Source organism: Narcine bancroftii, chromosome 12 (genome assembly GCF_036971445.1).
Source record: "Narcine bancroftii isolate sNarBan1 chromosome 12, sNarBan1.hap1, whole genome shotgun sequence".
NCBI lineage: Eukaryota > Metazoa > Chordata > Chondrichthyes > Torpediniformes > Narcinidae > Narcine > Narcine bancroftii.
Window position 1 is genome coordinate 11,784,413 of NC_091480.1, and position 22,293 is coordinate 11,806,705.

Here is a 22,293-nt window from a genome sequence, read left to right on the forward strand (position 1 = left end):
CTTCCTTCCTCTCTCCCTCCCTTCCTGCCTTCCTCCCTCCCTTCCTTCCTTCATTTTTTTTCTCCTTTCTTTTACAAGATGATGACAGACCTTGTCAACTCTTTGGTAGCCATTGAACAGCAGCTAAAGGAAAGCTTTTCCTGTTCCTTGGTATACCTGACAATAATGAATTAATCTAAAATTTAAAACTCTTCACATGCTTTCATCACTCACCACTTAACTCCACTGAAGCAATAATTTCAAATCCTGTGCAAAGTATCTGAGAGTTGGAAAAGGGGCTTGGACATTTATTCTCTGGTTCTGCTCCTCCGCTGGGTGGAGAGGAGCCCACATTTAGACCACATAGCAACATTCCCCTGAACCTCATGAGATCTTGTGCCTCAGACACAAGAACTGGTAGCCAACAGATAGGATGTGGTAGGTTTAAAGAGTGTGATTGGAAGAGATTCACCATTATGTTGCTTGGAATGGAGGGCTTCAGTTGCAGGGAGAGGGAAAATAAAGGTGAGCAGGTATAATGGAAGGCAGTAAAACCAATGCTAATGCCATCTGGCTGAAGGGTGCCCAGATGGGACACAAGGCATTGTTCCTCCAATCAATGCCATCTGGTTGGGTTTGTCAATAATAAAGTATGGGAGACTGGGAGGGCTGACTTTATAAAGGTTTATGTTATGATCTGTCTTCATCCAGAGCAGTGGAGGGGGGGACTGAGTTTATACGGTTTGAAGTTTTATATATTTTATATATATATTTATAAAAATACACACACACACATTGGAGAGGGGAGATAGTCAACCCAGGGCAGAGGAATGTAAAACTAGATGACATTTAAGGTGAAAGGAGAGAAACTTAGAGGAGATTTGGTCAAATTATTCACACAGAAGGTGGTGGTGATCTGGAATCTGTAAAGGGTGAGGAGGGCAAGGCTACCAGACACCATCCTAACACTGTTCTACAGGAGCACAAGAGAGGGTCCCGACTGGCGGCATCATCATGTGGTACGGTAGCTGCAAAGCATCAGATCAGAGGTCAGTACGGAGGGGGATTAAAACTGCTGAGAAAATCGCTGGAGTCTCCCTTCCCTCTATTGATGATATCTACAGGGAGCAGTGCTTAAAGAAGGCTCAGAGAATCATCGAGGACCTTTACGATCCAATCCGCAGCATCCTTGGGACACTACTTTCAAGGAGGAAGTATAGGAGCATAAAAACCAGGACCGCCAGGCTGGCAGGCTGTGGAACATGTAAATTATGTTTATATGTATTTATTTTCAATTGCTATATGTGTGTTGGGTGTACTGTATGTTGATGTGTGCTCTATAGTCCGGAGATATGCTGTTTCTTCAGGTTGTACATGGACAATCAGATGACAATGAACTTGAACGTGAAATGGGACAAGCTTGGTTGGCGTGGACAAGTTGAGCCAAAGAGCCAGTTTCAGTGTTACAGATCTCAATGACAGTCTGATTTTATTAAAACTAAGGGATTTCTTAAGTAATTACTTCATCACACAGCCACTTTCCTTTATTCAGTTGGAGGGCGTGAATGTTAATGGCAATGCCAGCATTTATTATTTTGCTCGAGTTGCTGTTGAGCTTAGGAGATAGTTAAGCATTACCCAGATTGATATTATATTTAGACTGGACCACATTCAGACACCAACTTTCCTTCCTTAAAGTGCATACAAGCATCATAGATTTTGCAAAAATCCAATTGCCTCATTGTTATTTTTACAGAATCTTTCAATGTCACAATTGTTCAGTTCCATGGATTAAAAATCACCTCAGATCAACCCCCAAAATATCCATAGTTTAATGGCTCCATGACTGCACAGTGACTGGACACTGTGGCTGATGCCGGCCATTGCAATTAGTTATTCAGCCAATCATTTATTGATTGGAAGTGGACTTGGGGATTATGCTTTTGCCGTTGTTTGAGATAATCGTCAAAAAGATTGACATGCTCTTCTGACAGCCAAAAGGACGCTCCTTTAGCACTCAGCTTGAAAGAAGTTCTGAGATCCTTTAGGGGAGCCATTCTTAACCTTTTTTTTGGCTATTGCCCTCTTAGGACCCTACTCAGAGTTTATGGGGCCCCTTCCCAGTAAAACAGTCCAGTTTTGGGTCTTCCATACTTCTCTCCTACCTACTACATAAAACAACATTAAAAAAAATTATGTTACGTGAGGTGAATAGAAAGCAAAGTTCTTACTTAAATGTGTCTTGGCCCCCAGGGAGCGGGGTGGGGTGAGGTTGGTGGGGGTGTATGGCCTCTATTGAGAACGGCTGCTTTGGAGGCATGACAAGGAAATTTTGAGATGTGTCTGCCAGTGGAAATGTTTCAAACAAGGGGACTCACCTACAAATTAAGAGGAAGCCATTTAAAAATGACGCGTGCAGGAACATCTCTGAATCTTCCCAGAGGGTTGTGGAGGCTAGATCAATGGGTGGGGGGGGGGTGGGGGGGGTGGGGGGGTGGGCGGTGGGGGGTGGCAGGGTGGGGGGGGGTGTTTCGGGAGGAAATAGAGACATTTTTGAAAAAAAAATAGGGGAGTGCGTATTTTGGGGAATGGACGTAAAAGAAGAGTTGGGCAGATCAACCATGATCACCTAGAATGGTGGGGCAGGGCCTCCGCCTGCTCATGTTTTTCTTTTGGCAGATCCTTGATGAACTGTAGAGTGGGTTTTTTTGAGTTTAACTCTGAAGTCACTGAAGCAGCACTTGAACCCACAGCCTTCTGACTTCAAGGCCCTACACCAAACCACAAAACAAACAGCACACATGCACCACCATTTCACACACATTTTACACTCTGTCGGACATGTTTATTTCATAGAGGACAAAAAATGTTCATGTTGATGTCGAACACGCCAGTCACACATCATAGACCACTTTGAGTTAAAAATTCCCCTGCTTATTTTTATACAGCCTTCCTCAAGAATGCATCGATATCAGCTGCAGATAGTTCTGAGTGGATATTTAGACGTGTGCACGTTTATTACTGATAAATAGACAATTGACAGAGTAACATTTCCCAAATAAAGAAATAATTATCTCCAGTGATGGTTGAGCTGAGTGCTGTTGGTGAATTCTGCTGGAGCTAATTGATGGCATCAGTTGATTGATATTGACTGGGGCAGCTTTTTATTTTGCCTGCAAGGCATGGCAAGCTCATTAGTGAGCTGTCAGTTAAAGGAACGGGAGGCGGGTCAGGTTGTCTGAGGGGTGTCCAGTAAAAGCAAGAATATTTCTGATGAGAATTCTGGAAGGCTGTTTTGGTGTCCTTGCTGATTGAGCGCTGATTTTAAAGGCTTCTAGATTTTATCTAGAAAGTGCATTTTGGCTTTAGAATAAGATAAAGTTAATAAGCCAAGAACAAAACATTTTAACCTTGTTTCACTATCCCTAGCTGTGTTACTGATCTACTGCATCGCAACTGGAGTGGAAACAAGTTATCATTGACCCTGAGGGATTGTCTTTGCAGAAGAAGGATAAGGTTTAATATTTTAAATTTAATAGTACAGAGTTCAGTTTATCTTTATACAAGATTATTTCAAGGACCTTTGTATTCATTTTACAGGTTGGGATATTATTGGCATGGCCAGCATTTATTGCTTATCCTTAATGGCCCTTGGAAAGGTCATACTGAGCCACCGTGTACTCCTACAGTATTGTTAGGGAATGGGTTCTGGGGAACGATGAAGGAATGAGAATGCACTTCTAAATCACAAACGATTTTCACCAAGGCAGATTATAATAACACAACCAGTCCACATTTTCAACATAAGTCACCCAAGTCTATCTCAGATTCCATACCGTAACTGGATTGATACTATTCTCCAGCCCTGTCAGCTATCTAGATGTTCATCTTTCTTCAATTCCAGTGTGTGGTGGGTCATGTGTCCTCTCTGCCTGTAATCTGGCGGGAATGTGGATTGTGGAGGGTTCTGACCTCCCCCCCCCCACCCCGCGACTGAAACTTAGTCGGAAATCGCACCACTTGCTAATCGAGTTTGGGCTCTACCCACCCATTAGTGAACACCTGACCATTAGCCCCTGTTAATCATTTATGGACTATCTGGGCCGGATCCTCCATCTTACTACACTGTAAAATCCACCACGTGCAGTAGCTGTTCCACTTTTCCTCTTCGGCCCTGCAGTGGACAATGCTGGAGGAATAATTGGTAAGATGTGCACCATAGAAGGATAAAAGCTGTTGTATTCTGTTGTAGTTATAGTGAGCATGCCCACGTTTGACAAGGAACAGCACATAGTGAATTGTAGTCCTTGGTTGTAATAAGCCTGTACAAACATAGCTGGTATTGATAGTATTAAGTCCGATGTGACTGGGTTGTACTGTGTTGAGCAACCCCCTTACATGTGTTTCAATAACATTTTTTCTGAATTCAAGACTCGCTATTCTTTGAACTCTCCAAACTTTTTCCCTTCCCACACAACACAGTGTTTTACTCATCCTCCCCTAACCCAAATTAATCTGTCCAATGGGAGACATATCTTCAGCCGCTGATGCCCAAGCTCTGGAATATCACCTCCAAACCTCTGTTTCCTCTGACATGAATCTTAGACCTAAATCTTTAGTTGAATCTGTCTAATATCACCTAATGGGGTTGGTATTAAATTTTTGTCTGCGAGCACATTCGTGAATTTAAATTTAATTTTTTGAACTTTTTTGAAATGCAGCATGGTAACAGGCCCTTCCGGCCCATGTGCCAGTGTCACCTAATTGTACCACAACCCCTGTGCATTTTTGGATGGTGGAATGAACTGGAGTACCTGAGGAAAAGCCCATGCAGACATGCGGAGAACATATAAACTCCTTACAAGCAGTGTCGGGCCCCTAGACTGAGCTTTAATAAGGCTCCCCTTGATCTTGCCCCTCCCCCAGCCCCACCCTTGGTTGAATAGAATAAAGTGACATTAAGTTATGATAAGTAACTTGTATCATTGAACTATGAATAATGTACTACATGTATAAGCAAGAATTTAATTGTAGCAACAACCCTTTCCAGAAGTTCTTTCATGTAATCACGTTCTGACGGGTATTGTCGAGTAATCAAGCCTGGTCTTCACTTGAAAACAGTTTGCATTTAGAACAGAATGCCTTACCTGTGCTTGGAGCCATATTCTCCTGATTTTCTTGCCACTTGTTAGGGAGTGGTAAAACATGAACTTACTAAAGTAATGCTTCTGCTTCCCATCATATTTTATAGATTTCACAGTACTGGCATTCATTTCCAACCGGCTTCACTCCCTGTCTTTAACCAGTATTTGTACATGTTAACTCCAACTCATGACGTAATAACATCGTCATGGTAAACACAATCTCGTGGCTGCAGTACAAAATCCTAAAAGCAATACTTCTAAATGTTTATATGTTTGGAGCCTAATTTAGAATTCAAAATAGTATTTGTAAGATTTGTAATATTCCAAATATGAAACAAATATATGTAAGAGTACTGAAATATCATCCAAAATTCTCAAGTGCACACTCAATTAAACCATTTTTTTCTCTATCAGGCCCCCCCTCCCTTCCAGGCTCCTAGGCCCTAACCCTAACCCTAACCCTATAGTGGTGGATAAAGCCAAGGTGCTCAACAAAGTGATCTGCCAGTCTGCATCCAGTCTCTCCGATGTACAACAGGTGCCAATCAAGTGAAATGGATTGGCCTTGATGCTCTCGAGTTGTTGGACCTTCCCTCTTACAGGGAATTGGAAAATATTCCATCCACTTGCAGCATATAAGTGTTGGAATGGACTTGGAATGTAAGGGAGCAAACCACTCTCTGCAGAATGCTGGATGCCTGATCTTTTCTTGTGGCCATGGTAGTGATGAGACTGGGCAAGCTGAGTTTCTGCTCAATGGGGACCCCCTCCCTCTAAGTTTTTGATAGAGGGGACTCAGCGGTCATAACACCATTGAATGTCAAGGGTAGGTGGTGGTCGACATTGGCTCTTGTGGGAGATGACCACTATCTGCAGATTGTTACTTGGCACTTACATTAGACAATGAAGATTTTTCTTCCTGAACACTTTTGGGCTATTTTATAGACTTTGGGCTGCTGATCACGAAAATCAACTTAAAATTTTCCTATCGTGTACCATCTTTTAAGATATATTTTATTTTTCTATCATATTTTAAGTCTTCTTCAAGCATACTAAACCACAAAGTGGAACATGTCATTGAAAATTCATTTTCTGCATTTGCACGAGGGCTTCTTCCCTGCTGTCAGTGATGAAGAACATGGCGAAAGGTTTCACCAGGACATTGCAACCATGGAAAAGCAATATCGGGACAACTGGAATCCCTCAGTGCTGGCCGACTATTGTTGGACACTGACACAAGAGGCATCAGATGCTGAGTACAAACGAAAATCAGTGGCCAAACATTTTTAGGTCAGTTGAACTCATGTCAGCATCATTATGTGAGTAAACACGCTTAATTTAATATATTGTTTCTCCAAGTTCTTACATGATACAGCAAATCTGAAAAAAAATGTATTGTCCAGTGTTGTCAGCCCCTGACTGAATGTTGTTCAACTCTTGCCACATGCTTCATTTGGTGAGGAGGTATGTGTAGAACTGGTCAATAATAATCCCCACTCCTGGAAGGAAGGTCATTGATGAAACAGCTGAAGCAATGTTAGGACCATACAGTGAGGTCTTGGAGCCAGGACGATTGATTAAATGCCACATGAATCCATCGAGGCATATCTTGAACTGCAATAGGATATAAAATGGTCTGTCAAATTGCTGTAAATTATTTTCGAGTATTGTGGAAAGATTTTCCCCATATGCAATACAAATGTTTAAAGTCAAATTGGACAATAAGTGTGCAGGTAGTTTGAACAGAAGGCAAACAAACAAAATGTGGATCTGAATCCAGCTTTGCTGGGGTGTGATCTCTTTCATGTTCACAATTGGCCTGAAGTTCCACAGAAATGCCAGCAATTTTGTGTGATGCTGTGACCTTTCATACTCATGGTCATGTGGAGGGTTGGAACTACCAAACACTCTCACTATAGCCCTTCACCGTCGAGTACCTCTCCAGCTCCCATTTGAATACAATGATAGTACATGCCTCTCCAGAAAATGGCATTGCATTCCAGATTCTAAATCACATATTGCACTCAAAAGCTTTCCATCAGGTCACTTCTGTGCTTTTAATGACCACTTTCATTCTCCACCTTTCCACCAATGGGTGAATGTTTTTTTGCTATCGTCTCGATCGAGAACCTTCATGGTTATATTTATCTGAGCTTATCCCACATAAAAAGCTCTTTGCTTCTACTGGATAGAATCCAAGTTATGTTTAACATATGTGCAGGTTCCTCATCAGATATCATCTTCAGGTTATAAGAAAGCTACATAGTCAATAGTTTGAAAGCATACACTTTCAATATAATTCCATGTCACCCAAGTCTATGGAAGATTTCATTCCCATAACTTGGTTGATAATCTTCTCCAGCCCTTAACCCTTTGGACTCTGGCCATTTTTAACCTTTCATAATATATACTCTGGACTGGGTCCAAGGGTAAACTACAGTGCGAGCACCAGTATGAATCAGCTGACGGTTAGGTATAAAACCAGTCCCGGAAAGCGCGGACACGGAATATGCACAGTTGTTGGTGGTCCCTGAAAACCAGGACACGGAGTCCAAAGGGTTAAGCCCTTCAATGCCTATTGAGGCATTAAATTCCAGCTTTGTGCTCAGTTCCTGATGTCGAAGTTTTCTCTAGTAGGAATCTTAACCTATCTTTTTTGTGAAATGTTGAGTAATCTGTCTAATAACACCTATGTGGCTCATGTTAACTTCTGGTGTGCTAGCACACCCATGCAAGATTTTGCTTTGTTAAATACTCATTATAAATGTCTATAAAATATTTATTGTTGTTATAACTGCTGAGTTATAGTGGCTGGAATGTTTCTGGTTTGGCTGGAAATATAGATCAAGTTTCGTCCAACCTGCCCTGGAGTGCGAAAACCAATTAGCTGGTCATTCTCTAATTGAAAACCGTACCTTTCGATACCAATCCACATCTTTCTAACATTCTCTTCCATCGTATCTTTAAAGTTCGTCCCTGGTTTTAGTACATGGCCCAATATTTCAAACCTTCAGCTGGGAGACTCACAGAAAGTGACCACATTGCCCTCCAGGAACAAAAAGTTCAGTGACACTTTTGGTGCTCATTAATCAGAGGACCTTTACAGGAAACTTGCCTGTTAAACATTCTGTGCACCTAAATCATTTTTTTGTTCTGTAGTGCCCTCTTTCCATTAACTCTTTTTACTTTCAGAACAGTCAGGAAAATTGGCTGAGGTGATTTGCAACACCTTTGTGCACTTTTGACCAATAAAATGCCATAATTAAGGATCGGAGAATGCAAAATGTGTCCTGGAGAAAGTTCATATGAGTCATCTTGGTTCTTACAGGGAAGGAGAAGAACCATCGACTGCAAAATAAAACCACATATATGATATACAGTAAAACTCCTGGTATTCAGCACCTATGGGGATTGGTAGATGCTAGATAAGTGTATTTTCCGGTTGCTTGAGACTTACGCTTACGATGCCTAACTAGATTTCAGATTTATTGTCAAGGAACATACATGACATCATATACAACCCCGGGATTCTTTTTTTCTGTGGGGGAGACAGAATTACCTCTTATTGGTAATGCAAAAAAGAAATTGTGCACAGCATAATTAATACACCTGGATTAAGAATAAACAATTTTAAAAAGCAAAAGACAAAAATACTGCACTGTAATTACACTGAACAAAGCCACATAAAAGACAATCAATGACATTATGGATAATTAATCCCCCTCCCTTCCCCCACTTTACAGATAAAACCCCTGATCAGAGATACTCTTACTAAGCAGGGATAAGAAGACACCTTAAGGGAGTCACACTAACAGTGAGGGGCATCAACCATCTCTTCACCCTGTTCATCCTGGGTGACACCATTTTATTCAAACACAACTTTATTCATACAGCTGCTACAGGCAAAGCACAAGCAAGGCACTCCGCTGGCTGGTATTCTCTTCAGCAAAGGCTTCAGAGAACATTTACTGATACAATTTTAAACACACATTTTTTTAACCTATTAGTCTTATTTATTTTAAGTTTTAATATTTATTATCCTCAATTTTTTTTGTTCCTGATTGCTTGAAGCTTGAATTCTGGATACCAGGGTCTTTACTGTATGTTGCAACACTCCTGATCTCTTTATCCAAAATCTGTTTTTAGTCTTGAGTGTGACAGAGTGCCCACAGCCTCAGGAGCAGAGAATGATAGAAACGTTCAACACTCTGAGAAAAGACATTTCTTCTCATCTCAGTTCTAATTGGTTGATCCTCATCCTGAGACTATGGGCCATCGATCTAGCTTTCCCAACCGGAGAAAACCGCCTATCAGCATTGAAATCACGAACAATGAATGATCGGTCAATGATGCACATCTACAGGTCGGCATTAGCATAGGCTTATTCTGAGAAAATAAAAGTTGTGCTGCGTTTGTTCCCTGTTTTCAATGTTTTTCTCTCATTCTCCTTTCACAGCCCGCTCTGGAACTTGACCGTATAATCTATCAGTGGGGTGGTGGGGTTGGTGGGGGGTGGGGGGCAGAGAATTCTTCTCCCTGTTTCTGGTGCCCATTGCAACAGTGATTGTTTGAGTACTTTCCTTCGGTGAATGTAGGTGCATTCTGGTGCAAGCCTTGCTTTGAAAAGCAGAATAATGATGGGGAAAATGTTGCACCATCTGTGTCAGCTTCTTCTAAAAAAAAGCTTAATGCCAGGCTATGTGTCCCTGCTACCAATTCCTGTGGACATTAACCTAGTGGCTTTGCTTGAAAGAGACCAAGTTGTCTTCCACTGGCCTGGGCATCATTTCCTAAGTGAATTAAATCAGTGGAGAAGGAAGCAAATGTCTGGACCATGGATTCATGGAACCTGGGGGATTCAGTGAATGAAATACTGGCCTTTCCAACATTATCCATAAAGCACTTTGAGACAATTTGAGATTGCAGAATGTGCTGTATAAATGCAAGACCTTGTTTCAGAAATTTGGACCATTCCTATCAGGGTTATAGTTCACATGTTAATCTGGAGTTTCTGGGGATATAAAACTGGCTGTGAATTTCCTGCCGTGTGACTTGTGGTAACCTTCCTCCTTGTTTTTCCTTCTCCTTTTAAAGTTTTAATGTATTCTGTTTCCAACTTGTTTTTCCTTCTATCCCTCTTTCACCTTGTTTTTCCACTGCCCTCAGTTCTTTCCGTGTAACAGCGTGCTTGTTTATTTTTAAAAGCCGACATGTCATACTCCTCGAGGCTGCCTGGGATCTATTTTCTTTTCTGAACTCTGTTCCTCCTCTCTCTTCCTTTTCATCTTTGCTCTGCCCCTTCTTCTACAGATGATGTACCAGGACAGGGAAGTGCACCCATGCACTGTCGAAGCAGCGGGCTCTAAAGGTTAGCCCTTTGATCCTGCGCTTCACATGTTCTTCATTACCCCGATTCCACTAGCAGGCTCAGATTTGCTTCAGCAAGTTTTACCCTTCAGTGGATTTTAACATTAGTCAATGTGGCTTCTATTGTCTACTGGATCTGAGCATCTTTCATCTTGTTTAAACCATCACAGTGGGGGGAATTAAAATAAAAGGACATTTTCTCCAGCAAGATATTGTCCAAGTTACGCTTAGACCATCAAAATTACTTTTGAGTCCACACTTTGAATAAACTTCCTGCTGGTCTTTTAATGGATTTGTTACTGGATTTTTATTCTATCAGCTTTTCAGACGAAATCCATGTCAGCCTGGTGAGCTGCAGCCAAAAATAATAAAATTGTGTATTTACTTAGTTTAGGATTTAATTAATTCCTTCTTTTTATTATTCTTGCAAATGTTGCCTGCTGCCAAATGAATCTTTCATGTCCATGTTTCTACCATTTCCTTTTATTCAAATGGAACAAGGTTATTGAAGTATGATCTGAATATTGCAACTGCTTAACAAGTGATTCCCTGGGCCCCATGTTTCTTTTGCAACACATAATGCAAGACAGGAATGATTTAGATGGGTGTTCTATCAGGCTTTAACTCTTGAGTGTTGAATTTCTGTAGCTTGCTGAAGAAGCATTGTTTGAATGCCAGCAGCTGGAACATAAAATGGTACACTGGGCTTCAATTTAATGACATCTTATTCTGTCCCTGTGTTAAATGGTTTATTGGTTCATATTCAAGATTCAAGAGTCCTTTATTGTCATGTAATAAAAACATAGTGCAATATTACATGGAACTCACTTTAGTGTGCCGTAAGGCAGACAGATTAGCCATCGCCAGAAATTGCCTGAAGTGCCTCTTGCATTCAAAGAGAGTCCTGTCGGAGTTCCGAGGTGTCCGTGGATTCACCTCCAATGATATGAAGGGCTCCAGCCCAAAATATTGGTGATGTATGTTTACCTTTGCTACATAAAGGTACTGTTTGACCTGCTGAGTTTCTCCACCATTTGTGTGGTTTTTCATGTCACCACAGTGTCAACAGAATCCTGTGTTTTACCTTTGATATCCAGGTTCATTAATTGCCAGTACATAGGCTCTAAGAAAGTGCAGATCACAGTAAATCAACTGTAGCAGTTAGCATGACGCTATTACACCGCCAGTGACCTGAGCTCGAATCTGGTGCTGTCTGTAAGGAGTTTATACGTTCTTCCCTTGTCTGTGTGGGTTTCTCCTGGGTGCTCAGGTTTCCTCCCACCCTCCAAAATGTACGGAGTTGTAGGTTAATTTGGAATAATTGGATGACATGGGTTTAAATGGCTGGAATTGGCTTTTACCACGCTGTAAATAAAAATTCAAAGAATTTCACAGCTCAGAAAGAGGCTATTCAGCCCAAAATGTCCATGCTGTTTCTGTGCAAGAAGTCTCCAGCTAGTCTACTCTCCCTTGGCCTTGCACAGTTTATTCTTTTGAATCACTTCTCCAACTCCTTTTTGAATGGCATCAACTAGCCATTCCCCCAAGCAGCGCATTCAGGGCCCAAACGTCTGGTTGCATAAACTTCTGTCAACTCGTGTCACATGTAACAACAGCCCTTACTTTCCATCTTCAGTTTCTTGGCTGTTCTTTCAATGGAATCAGTTTTTCCCCCCCTCCTCTGTCAATACCTTTGTTAATTCTAAATAACTCCCCAGAACCTCTTTTCCAAAGAGGATAGTCCCAGCTCCCACATAACTAAAACCCTTGAAATCATTCCAGCAAAAATCCTAAATCATCCAAACAGTTTGAAAAATGAGACGACACCAGCATAGTGGCTCAGTAATCCAGAAACACAAGTTCAAATCTCACATTCAAGCCATTTAATGAGGCTGGCACGGTTAATGCTCTGCTATTACAGTGGCAGTGACCCACGTTCCAATCCATCGCTGTCTGTAAGGAGTTTGTCCCGTCTCACCATGTCTGCATGGGTTTTCTCCAGGTGCTCCTTTTCCTCCTGCCCTCCAAAAGCACTTGGAGTTTGCAGGTTAATTGGGGTATTTTTGGTGGCACAGGTTCATGGGTCAGAAGGATGTATCTCTAAATTTTAACTTAATTTCAACCGAGAATTAAAAAAGGTAGTGAAAGGTAGTGGTAAACATGGTATAGGTGGATTTCTGTAAAATCAGGAAAGGAAATCTGCTGTCCTTACCTGATTTGTTTTATTCAAGATGCAACAATGTGATTGACATCTATCTGTCTTTGTAAAATTGACCTGGCAAACCACTTAATGTATTGGCCAGTTAGGAATGGAAAGCAAATGGTGGCTTTGTTGCTTGTGTCCACATCCTATAATAACATATAACTATACAAGTTTATGGCATGGAAACAGGCCATCTCGGCCCTTCAAGTCCACGCTGGTTCACTCAAACAACTCCATTAGATCCCCCGCCTTTTCTCCGCCCATAACCCTCCAACCCCTTCCTATCCATGTATATATCCAGCCTCCTCTTCAATGAAAGAATTGACTCTGCCTCAACTATTTCCTCCGGAAGATTATTCCATTCAGCCACCACTCTCTGAGTGAAGAAGCACCCTCTAATGTTTCTCCTAAAATTTTGCCCCCTTTACCCTCAACTTATGTCCTCTTGTTTCAACTTCCCCTGCTCTCAAGGGGAAGAGTCTACTTGCATCTAGTCTATTGATTCCCTTCATAATTTTGAACATCTCTATCAAATCCCCTCTCAACTGTTGATGTTCCAATGAATAAAGTCCTAACCTCTTCAATCTTTCTCTGTACTCTGATCATATAGAAAATAAAGAAGTAGTAGAAAAAGCAACTAAAGAAAGATTTGCATTGATATATAATCTACTAACACCTCAGGATGCCATAAAAGACTTTACAGCAATAAACGTTAGCCAGGGTTGGAACTGAAGAAATATAACATCCCACCTGCTCATAGAATGTTCCCACAAATTTTATTGCAATAATGATACTATCTACGCCAAGGCATTGAAGTCCTTGGACCTACTGTAATATGTGCACCTCCAGATTCCAGGACAGTTTCTTTCCTGCCCTTATCAGACTCATAAAAACATATAAACTAGGAACCGGAGTCAGCTATCTGGCTCATTAAGCTCACTCCACCTTTCAGTAATGCTGATCTAACCAGCTTCTCTTTCCTGACAGTTCCTGAAACCTTTAATTCCCCTATCAAAAATCTACCTGTGTATCAAATACATCCAATGAGGCAGCCTCTATTGCTTCCTTGGGCAGAGAATTCCACAATCTCTCTGGGAGAAGCCGCTCCCTAGCTCAGTCTTAAATAGAGTCCACTGAAACTTAAGACTATGTCCCTAAGTACTAATGTCTCCTGTCAGTGGAAATAATCTCTCTGGTTCTATCTTATCTATTCCTTTCATAATTTTATATGTCTCTGCAAGATACCCCTCATCCTTCTAAACTCTAAACTCGTCGCAGTCTACTTAATCTCTTCTTGTATATGTCGTTTGTGTGTAGAGCACACATGTCAAACTCTGGCCCAATTTGGCCCGCAAGATCATTTCAAAAATGTATTAGAGGTGGCCCACTGGCCGCCGCGCCAGTATAGCGCATGCACAGTAATACAACAAATCCCAGAATGCATTGGCGTCTGCCTGCTAATCGCCCCCACCTCCTCTGTTTACGTTGCAGGGTCTCACCGTGGACTCTGGTTTTGGGGCCTGGCCGGTGTCAGGGGAAGCCAAGGCCGCTTCCCAGCGCCCGGAACCGGAGGCCTCGGGCCTGACCTCGCCAGGACCGTTGCCCACTCCCCCTCCCTGCCGCAGGCCGACCCGCGACTCACGGTGACGGGGCCGCTGATCCGCCGAGATGCCGCCCTACAGCTAGAGCCGATGCCCCTGCACTGTCGTTGTCCAACCCGATCGCCCGCAAACCCCGCCCTCCCGCACACAGTCCTGAGTAAGTATTATGAACTTTAATCTCAGGATAAAACGATCTTCCAATAGTTTCATGTCACAGTGATAAATATATTCTTGGTTAAAAATGGTCCTGCACCTGGATACAAGCTCATTAGGCATAAAACTTGAAAAGTGTGTCAATCAAAGGATATCTGTACCAATGGAAAAAGGGCATGGCAAATAACCCTGCTAGAGTTCATGCCCACAATCAGTCACCCATTTGATTGTTTCAGGAATCATGTTATTCTCCCACATTCTCAATAGCCCTCAGATTTTACTATTCGACAGCACACTAGCAACATTTGACAAATCCTCTATAGAGAAATATTATTGATTGAATATTTTATTTCTCATTTGTTAATGCTTCTGGAAAGAGTTTATCCAAAACTATTATTAAACATTTATTTTAATAAGAAAAAGTTTAACATTACATATGTTGAAAGAAGAGAAAACATGCAGATGTTGTTGAAAATTTTCAATAAATATTTAGTTCGGCCCTCGACTTAGTCCAAGTTTTTAATTTTGGCCCTCGGTGAATTTGAGTTTGACACCCCTGGTGTAGAGGATAGTGTGTGTGTATACATAAGCACTAATAGTCCGCCGATATCCTGATTCGTTGGGTGGAAAATATAGTGAAACTCCATTATAATACGGTAGTTTGGATCCAAAAAATCACTTCGTGAAAATGTGGGGTCGCGCTAAATCGGGGTTCACAAAAAGCAGCATTAAAAAAAAAATCATGAACACGTGCGATTTCTGTATTTGCAGTCATCTTTTTGTTTCTTACAATCATCATTTTATTTCTGAAAAAAGCGATCGAGGGTTTGTTGCCTGAACGCAGCAGGTCGCTGGTGGCGAGCGAAACCCAAAATGCCTCTGAGTTGGAGGATGTTTATGGGATCCACATCCTGGGTGTCCAGCCAATGTAGGCTGCCCTTGAGGTACTCAATGGCTTCAGGCACTTTCAGGGGTGGGGGAGGGGGCTCCTCATTGTCATGCTCCTGTGGGAACTGGTGTTATGGATGACCTCGGAGTCCGTCAGATGTTCATATGTTGGGCATTCATCATCAGCAGGGTACCGCTGGTGTAAATCCTCTTCGTTAATTTGAAAAGGCCTCTCTGCCTCACCCACCTCTTCGTCTGTGAAGCTGTAGAATTCTTGCTCATCATTTTCATCTTCATCTTTCTTGGTGGAGTGTTGCGATGAAAAGGCTGGCCCCAGGCCCTTCTCCCTACATTTTTCCACACACGAGGAGCTGGCTGCTGCCCAGCCCTTCCAACCTAAGTGGAAAAGTTCCTTAATGTTCATGCTTTTCAGATAGTCTTCCAGCATTATTGATTCATCTCCAATTCTATGAATTAACTCACATCTGTAATTCTGCTTGCACACAGCGATCTTGGGGCTGGATTGTAGATGGCATGTTCTTTGGGAGGTAAGAAACTCAGATCTTTCCATCGCAGATTATTAGGTTGGCAACTGATGGGTGAGCGGGACAGTTGTAAAGCAAAAGAAGATCTATAAGTTGTAGCTTTTGCTTATGCAAATGAGGGTGGCAGCAGGGACAAATGTTTTGTAAAACCTATCCTTTTAAAAGATGACACTGGTCATCCAAGCATTGCTACTATGTGTGGATTTGTACTGTTACAACTTCACATTGACATGATGGAAACAGTGGAGCTTCCCCATTTCCACCCCCAACCCCACTTTCTCCAGATTCCAGTACCCCCTCTGACTGAAACCCTGACTCTTCAGCTAGAGTTTGGGGCCTGATGGCCCACTCTCCCTTCCCAGACACGACTGGTTTGCTTTGTTTCCCACAAAGGACTCAATTGCAAGCTGCGTTGGGTTTCTTGTCCCTCTTCTAGTTTACATTTACCCTAAAGTCTGTTTTTCGTCAAACTCTACTTGTTATTGATCTCTTAATTCTTTACCCTTGAACTCTTGAATAGGGATGGGACAGTTGTTTGAAAACCCACCAACTAGCACTAAATGTAGGCTTGACACTTGAGCTATCCCATCTTCTAGTCTTTGCTGATGTGTAGCCAGTGCTCCAGAACAGAACAAGAAGATCCTGTGTGGCCAATGGGTGACTAACATGTGAGCGTCTTCCACTGTGGAAAGTCCTGAGTTATTTCAAGTGGTTTGAGGATCACTTTTGTTCTCCTTGTCGTCATAACGTCCACAGACCTTGGGGCAGGAAGGGACAAATTCACCAGCACCCATCACCCTTCACTCCTTTATATAGATAAGAATAAGGGGTGTAGATAGGGTAGATGACCAGCACTTTTTTCCCTGGGGCAACAACAGCAAATACCAGAGGATATCTGTTTAAGGCAGATGGTCCTTTTAGACCATTGATCCTTTCATGGAATACTTGATCTCTCCGACCTCCAGGCATGGAATCCCAATGATGAATGGGGAGGGGTAGTGCTGAACAGGAGAAGGGGGGGGGAGGGGTTAGTGACACTACCAAAGGAACAAAGAACACAAACACCTTTCTTCTAGGCTCAGTCCATCCTCCCATTTGCTCCCAACTTTCTCCAGATTCTAGTACCCCCACACCCCTCGCCGAATGAAACTCTGACTCTCCAGCTAGAGTTGGGGGGCTTGATGGCCCATTCCCCCTTCCCAGGCCAAAGCCAAATACAGCATGATAGCCTCCAAAGATGGGTGCCTGGAATGCATTGATGGGGATGATGGTGGAGGCTGGTACAATAGGGACATTCAAAATACTCTTAGATAGGCTCAGGGGTGTATGTAAAATAGAGTGTCATGGGTGTGAGGTAGAGAAGGATTAGATAGCTATGGAGTAGGTTTTCATAGGTCACACAACATGGTGAGCTGAGGGAGTGTATTGTGCTGTAGTGTTCTATCCTCTGTTTTTCTTTCTTGTATTATTTTATTCTCTTTCCTTTCCTGTCTTAATTCCCCTGTATGTTCCATTCATACTTGCTGACTAACTCTGCCTTGCCAGGATCCTGAAATTAATTTTCAATGAAAGTATTGGGCAAGGTGACCCAAATACTTTGTGTCCACATTCTCTGCACACAAGATGTGCTACTAGATGAAAGAATTCCTGTTAATTCATTTACATCTGCTGGAAATCTTTACCTTCTGTTTATTTTTGACAAATAATACCCCAAATTATAGGAAGGAGCAGTGAGTCACCAAATATGGATCCGGCTAAAGAAAATATCCCACATTATTGGAGTGTGCGTGCAACTAACCCTGATGATTGGCAAAGATGACCCCCTTTATGTGAGGGGGAATTCCTGCATTCTCAGAAAGGGAGGCATTGAGCCAAATTATGGGATGACGTGACTGCTCCCCCCACCAAACCTGTGGTTGTCAATGTTATTTTTCCACTCACATACCACCTTAATCTTTTACTAACCACAGAGCTCCAATGGCATATCACTGGCCTCATGGAAGGGGGAAATATTGACTCCATTTTGTGAAAAAGGGAGACATTGACCCTTCATTAATAGAGGGTCAGACATTGACCTTGTGTTTTGGGAAGGGGAAGACATGACCTTGATATAGGAGTGGGGAGATGCTGGACCCACTTTATGGGAAAGGACGTATATTCACTCCACATTATGGAATGGTTCAGCAGTGATGTCAAATTTTGAGAAGTAGATGAGAAACACATCAATTCCACTTTAAGAGAGAGGCCAATATTGACCTCAGGTTATTTGAGGAGGGGACAGTCAGGAATGCAAGAATTGATGGAGGGGTGCATTTTATTAATTTACTGGTATGAAGTAGTTAACGGAGAAGTTGAGTGTCGCTGTTGGTGAACACTGCTGGAGTTGAGCAGATGTGATGTAAATAAGGCACCGTGCTCTCACCCCTTTCTCCATTGCGGACCCAAGCGAAGCTGGTGGAGTAGACCCTGACAGCCTGATAAACATCATCTAATTAGGTCAAGCAGGGAACCTCTGAATAACAGAGCAGCTCCTCACAGAACTCAACTCAAACGGGATTGACAGCAGAATAGTACATTACCCATTAATTAATCATGGTAGCAAATGTACAATTTTGAAACTCAAAGGTCAAGGCAGATCCATTTGAATTACTTTTTCACAGAAATTGTATTAAACATGCAGCTTATAAGCATGTAACACTTAAGGAAATTTTAGTTACCGGTATTACACTAATATCCTTTTTATATGTTCTATTGCAGTTAATTAAAAAATGGAGATTGCATGTTAAATAATAGCTTAGAGAAAAAGCTCAATAAAATATAGTAAAACCCCTTGATATCTGGCATGAATAAGCATTGGTAGATGCCAGATAAGTGTATTTTCCATTTGCTTGAGACTTACCCTTACAATGCCTAACGAGAATTAACAATTTAAAAGTCAAAAGGCAAAAATACTACACTGTGCTTACAAAGAAAAAACTTGACTTGCATGAATATATAAACCTTAAATCATTTCACTTTATTTTCAGTCACATTCTTTGAAAACATTTAACCGTCGCTGCATCTGCAGGTTCCTCCCCCATGGGGCCACCTGAAAGACGAACAATAACATAAGAGAGAATTAACTCCCCAATCCCACCCCCTCCCCTCTCCCAGGGTTACAGATAAATCTGGGGTGACTTTTACTAAGCAGGGATAAGGGTGTCACCCCAACAGCGAGCGGCATCAGCCAGCTCTTCATCTCGGGCGATGCAATTGTTGTTTTACACCACTTTATTCAAATAGGAACATAGGAAGTAGGAACAGGAGTAGGCCAAAAATGGCCCATCGAGCCTGCTCCGCCATTCAATACGATCGTGGCTGATCTAATTTATGACCTAACTCCACCTACCAGCCTTCTCCCCATATCCCCTAATTCCTCTATCATGTAAAAAATTATGAACAAAGCACATCTAAGGCACTCCACTGGGTGAATATTTGTTCCCATCTTCTACAATGTGTTACTTCAGAGAATATTTACTTTTATAATTTTAAACATTTTTTAATCTATTATTTTATTATTATTTATTTTAATTTTTATATTTATTTTCCTCGATTTTGTTGCCAGTTGCTTGTGGCTGCTGGTTGCTTGAATTCCGGATACCAGGGGTTTTATTTTATTGTTTTATGTTAAAGGGAATTGATATTCACTTAGGGTTAATAAGTTGTATGAAATAGCTCTGGTGGTAAATGCCAACTGCAATACCATGCAGACCTTGTAAAGGGTTAATGGAGCTGACTGGAGCTGCTCCACAAAGCCCCAGATAGCATTAGCTGGGTAATAATCTGTAGATGAATTGTTTACTGTGATTAAGGATAATCACCGTTATTTATCAGTCCAATGTCAATGAACAAGGAGAACAAGACTTGGCAGAGGTTTGGTGTGGTTGTTTGTTCCCATTTGATGCAAAGAGCTTTCACAATCAAGTGTTTGGTGTCTGATGCTGGAATGAATTTGCTTGATGGTGCAACGCAGAGCTGTACTAATGAAGCAGTAGAGCAATGACCCAGCGAGTAGAGCCACTGCCTCACAGCCCCGGAGACCTGGGTTCAATCCTGATCTCTGGTCTTCTCTGTGACGGCATGAGTCCCAGCTAGGTCCTCTAGTTTCCTTCCCATCCCAAAGACGTGCAGGTTGGTAGGTGAATGGCCCACTGTGAATTTCCCCTTGATTTAGGCGAATGGTAGAATCTGTGGGCATTGATCAGAATCGCAGACAAGAGCCTCGCCACCATTGAGAACATCTGCAGGGAACACTGCCACCAGAGAGCAGCAGCAGTCATCAAGGATTTACATTACACATCACACGCTCTGTTCTCACTGCTACCATCAAGTCAGAGGTTATTATTGTGGCACACCATTCCTTTTTACAATATTTAAACGGTTTTAATAGTTTTAGTCTACTTTGTCCAGAGAGTCCCAACAAAACATTTCCCATCTGTGGGATTTGTGAGCTCTTTACTCTTGAACGTAATAAAAAAACAAAAGAAAAGATTACATTCTTTGGGGTTCATGCCCGATTCCTGATAGAATTGCTTTAAACCCTTGTGTGTGGGAGCATACGAGTATTAGTGTGAGGTGCCGCTCTTTGTTACGATTTGCGCAGTTCCATGTATACTTCTGTAAAAGTTGAACTTTGTCGACCATTTTTTGAAGTTAAAGTTACGGGGCCAACTATTACACGGATACTACTTTTGACCATGGTAAGTAACTGCATTATTGGAGGCATTTGAAGTTCCGGTGGGCAAGCAGCCAAGGTGTGAGTCCACGTTGGAGGCATCGGGAACTCCGATGTGTGGGTGGCCAGAGCCGAGGTGAGAGTTTGCGACCAAGACATCGGGAGCTCTGGCCTGCAGGTTGCTGGGGCCAAGGGAGAGACTAGAGTTGACTTTTACACAAGATATATGGAAAATACCAGATGTTGTTGCAAAAAAGTGGGTAGACTTTTACATGGTCTCTACTTCGACACAAGTATGTGTCACTTAACGTTCATCATAGGACTTTATGCAATTTGGACATTGTGCGAACACCGCATTATAGTAACATAGGCCTTTATTATGACTATCAAGACACATGTTATAGGTTATCTATGTACTGTACCATTATATGGCTTGGGATGGGAAGGAAACTAGAGGACCTAGCTGGGACCCATGCCGTCACAGAGAAGACCAGAGATCAGGATTGAACCCAGGTCTCCGGGGCTGTGAGGCAGTGGCTCTACTCGCTGGGTCATTGCTCTACTGCTTCATTAGTACAGCTCTGCGTTGCACCATCAAGCAAATTCATTCCAGCTCAATCACTGTATATAAGAGACATGAGATACACGTGTTGTGTACAGGAAGCTGCTACGTCCCATTCTCTGATTGGGATCTATTATGACCTTATAGGACCATGGATGTATACGGTCAGATGTTGCCCGAACAGACATTATGCAGCGTATGACTGTATAGGGTAAATAGTAGGGCCCTGGAGAGTGTTTTAGAGGGTCTGTATCCGGAATGAATGGCCAGACAAAGCGATAGAAGTGGGTACAGTTATGGATAGAATGAGTCGGTCCAATTGCGGGCAAACGAGACAAGCCCAAAATCCAACTTGGTCGGCGTGCAGGAGTTGGGTTAAACCAGTGGTTCGCAACCTTTTTCTTCCCACTCACATCCCACTTTAAGTATTCCCTATGCCATCGGTGCTCTGTGTTTAGTAAGGGATTGCCTAAGGTGGTATGTGGGTGGAAAGAAAAAGTTTGAAAACTGTTGTTTTACTAATACCTAATTGACTCGTTATGTGCACAGTTTCATAACTCTAAAGGAAATGGGCCAATGACAATTTTTCTCAAGCAAAATATTTGGGATTGGAGCAGTGATTCTCAACCTTCCTTTCCCACTCACATACCACCTTAAACAATCCTTTATGCATTGGGAGTACTTAAAGTGGTATGCGAGTGGGAAGAACCATTGGATTAAAGCATCTGATCTGTGCTGTAGGGGCTTGCCAAGGAACTACTGTGGGTCTTGGAAGAGTGAACAAAATGCTGTTGATATAGTAGTAGAGGGAATGGAGAGCACTAAGTTCCTTGTAGTTCACTTAACAAGTGACCTATCATAGACACACATCTCCTCACTTGTCAGGGAGGCCAAACAGTGACTGCACTTTCTGAGAAAACTGAATTAGCCAAGGCTACCAGCCACCATTCTGTCAACCTTCTGCAGGAGCTCTATCGAGAGCGTCCAGGCCGGCTGCATCATAGTATGGTACAGTTGCTGCAGAGAAATGGATCGGAGGTCAATCCACAGGACCACAAGAGTGGCAGAAAGGAGCAGTGAAATCTTCCTCCCGGCATCAGGGATCTCCTGGGATAGTTGTCTGAAGAGGGTAGGCAA

At 42.3% G+C, this 22,293-nt stretch overlaps 1 long non-coding RNA gene across 3 annotated transcripts in view; it reads left to right on the forward strand.

The window, feature by feature from the left end:
* The window catches only part of LOC138747690 (uncharacterized), a 178,471-nt gene that overhangs the window by 97,886 nt on the left and 58,292 nt on the right, over window positions 1-22,293 (forward strand). For 2 of the 3 annotated variants that reach the window (XR_011347618.1, XR_011347617.1), the window contains exon 7: window positions 3,409-3,495. The exons of the other annotated variant lie outside the window; for it this stretch is intronic. This is a non-coding gene — a long non-coding RNA (uncharacterized lncRNA). The remainder of the gene's footprint in view (window positions 1-3,408; window positions 3,496-22,293) is intronic. 3 annotated transcript variants of the gene reach the window in all.